The 3018-nt window shown below is 52.7% G+C and overlaps 1 pseudogene; it reads right to left on the reverse strand.

Moving 5' to 3' along the window:
* The window catches only part of LOC106723247, a 7531-nt pseudogene extending 4717 nt beyond the window's left edge, over positions 1 to 2814 (reverse strand).
* Between the last annotated feature and the right edge of the window lie 204 nt (positions 2815 to 3018).

Consider the following 3018-nt stretch of genomic DNA (forward strand, 5'->3'; position numbering starts at 1 on the left):
GGGCAGTGGTGGTCTCTGGAAGTGGATGGGGATGAGGGGAAGTCTCTGGAAGGGCTGGGCAGATGGAGGGTATTGAGCAAAAGCTCTGATAAGGAAAGAGAAATCAAAGCATTCCCCCCTCCCCCTGCTCTGCACATCTGTAGGGGCTGGGACAGGGGTGCTCTCAGGATACGTGTTGGGGGTGGGGGGGAAGAAGGGGCTCGGGCAGTTGCTTATGGTACAGACAGCAGGGCCCAGGAGAGAGCCTTCTGCTCGCAGAGTAGGGAATTTCAGGGGATGGGTCTGGATCAAACTCCGTGGTGAACTTTCAGACACACACAAAACAGGGGTAATGAATGGGAGAGGAGGGGGCAAAAATGCATTAAGCATTGGAGCATTTCATCTCACCCATTCCCTAAGGCAGACCTCCCATCCAGAAACATTGAGATGCCCTGACTGGGTTGTGAAGAAAAACCTTTTCACTGTCTTGCTTCAAAAGGGCTAATTTTGCTTTTAAACATTGCTTTTTTTAGGGCTAAAAGGAGTTTGATTAGCTCAGTGGTTCTCAATCTGGTTAGACTCAAGGGCCCTGCTGGAAAAGGCCAGCTGTTAGGATTCACTCATTTTTGACTATGGAAAAATAATAGAGCAATTCTTCTGTTACAAAGAACTACAAATAAAAAAACAAAACAGGTGAGAATGTGGATTCCTCTCTGAAATCTCTGAGTGTATCTTGTGCAGCATGTGTAGGTGCTTGCACACCTAACAGTGCTTAAAAGGATCTTTCAGTGCCCCAAGGTGCTGCAGCACCCTGCTTGCGAGTCACTGGATTAACCCAACACAGCCCAAAAATTACCTTCCTCCACTCTCAAGCTGACTGTGGCTGAGGAGTCTGTGTTGTGGCCCAGCACGGTCACACAGTAGTTTCCAGCATCCGGGGCCTGCACGCCCCACAGCAGTAGAGACAAGTTTCCCACCACCAGGCCTGCCCGGGACTCGTAGCCCTGGCCCAGCTCCACGCCGTGTGTGCAGGCTTCCTGCCAGGGGCCCGCTCCGTGGCAATGGTGGGCTACGAGCAGCAGAACCAGCCGTCCTGTGGGCAGGAAGCGCCAGCGTACCTGGAAGAACTTGGGCAGGGTTTCCGACACATTCAGGAAGGCGGGCAGCAGGGCCGTGCCCCCCGGAGGGACCTGCAGTGTGCTGGCTGGCACCGTCACGGAGAGAGGGCAGCAGGGCCCTGCATGAGGGGGAAGAAGGGCATGGGGGCAGGGATGAAAGGTGGTCCCACTGGCTATCACCCAGACCCCACATCATCTATGCACCCTGCCCAACTCCAAAACAGGCCTCCCACCCTCCACCCTACCTGTTCCCCTCCCATCGCACCCTGCCCCACACAGAGCCCTCCTACCCCATCATGCCCCCCAACACCCTGCCACACAGGCTGTGCAGCCCACACCTCACCTCACCCTCTGCACCCCACATGGTGCCCTGACATATGGCCACAGGCACTGAGTCTACACCATGACCCCATTCTTCTCCCATGTACCCCCCACCCCGTCACCACCACAGACCCCCGCTCCCCACATTATGACACTCCTATCTCCACTACATGTCACGTGTGCATGTTCCCATGACAAATATACACCGTCCCCTTCAGTGTGATCGCCCCTTCTACTTCCCACATTGTAATCCCCAGCAGAGGGGCCCCACCACACACACAGCACCCAACACTTTTCCAACAACACCCCATCACACACACATACACACACCCCACAACATTCCACACAATGCCCCCACAGTTTGCTACACCCACACTGCCCCAACACACACATACACACACACAAATAGCCCCTCTACACTCTACCTTCACATGCACAGTTACACACACACACTGAGTGTCCCCCCCATACCGTTTCAGGTATGGTGCTACACACACACCCTGCTCTGGTCTGTGACTCTATCCCCCACAACCAGGCACTGTGGCAACATACACCACACACCCCACAACAGTGAATCCCCTTTCACTATACCCTTCCACCATATCACACACAGTATCACGCACTCACACATGCACCTTCCCCCCGCCTCATATCGCCTAGCCCAGGCACAATCCCTAAGAAGGAGAAACTATGGATGGGTTTGCTTGTGGGAGGTGGGGGGCATCAAAGGAATATCTTCCACTAAGACCACACTTTAAAGGAATATTTTTTCCCCAGGGGTTGAAACCGCAAGATCCATAGACACCTTTTTTACCTACCCCAAATGCTTAACTATGAGTGAGGAAGGATGGTTAGACTTAATGGTTCACATTAGTCATAAACAACTGAGAATAACACACTGCTAGCAGTTACCAAATATTAATTAGTAATTTTAAATGATCCAACTTCCTTTGGGGGGTTGGGGGGAAGCAAAATCCTAGAAGGGAGAGCATTTCTGGAAAATTCCCCCATTTTTCCACATAGGAGGGGAAGAAAAATGTAGGGGGAAATGCCAAAGGCAAGGGTTTTTGTGGATGACACCTTTTATTGGGGGGAAAAAAACCTGTATAGCTGGGAGGGACATAGACCAGCTTTACGGTACCGCAGTCCCTTTCCTCATGTCTCTGGGAGAGAGACAGACACAGCATAGCTGAACAGCACGGAAAAAGGGCTTGTGTATTGTTCACCCTAAAGTTTGGCTTTCTTTGGATTTCACCCCTCTCCCCTCACATTTCTAACCAACTTCTTTTCAATCTTTCTCTGTACAGTTCCCACCCCTTGTCCTTGCCCCGCAGTGGGGAGCCCTGGCCTTCCCAGACTCACCCAAGCACGCCCAGAGCAGCAGCACCACACGCATCACAGCAGAGGACGGCATCCTGCCTAGGCACAGACTCACCAATGTGCTGCCTCAGCCACTGCACTCAGCAAAGGCCTGTTGTGACCTCTGTCATGGGATGGGAGGGCAGGGAAGGATAGCTGGAGCCAGCATTTCCCCTGAGTGTCTGTCTCTCTTCTGCCCCACGCTTCTCTTCTGTGATATGCCCGGGGTTAAAGAAAAATT

This window comes from Alligator sinensis, unplaced genomic scaffold (assembly GCF_000455745.1).
Source record: "Alligator sinensis unplaced genomic scaffold, ASM45574v1 scaffold369_1, whole genome shotgun sequence".
Taxonomy (NCBI): domain Eukaryota; kingdom Metazoa; phylum Chordata; order Crocodylia; family Alligatoridae; genus Alligator; species Alligator sinensis.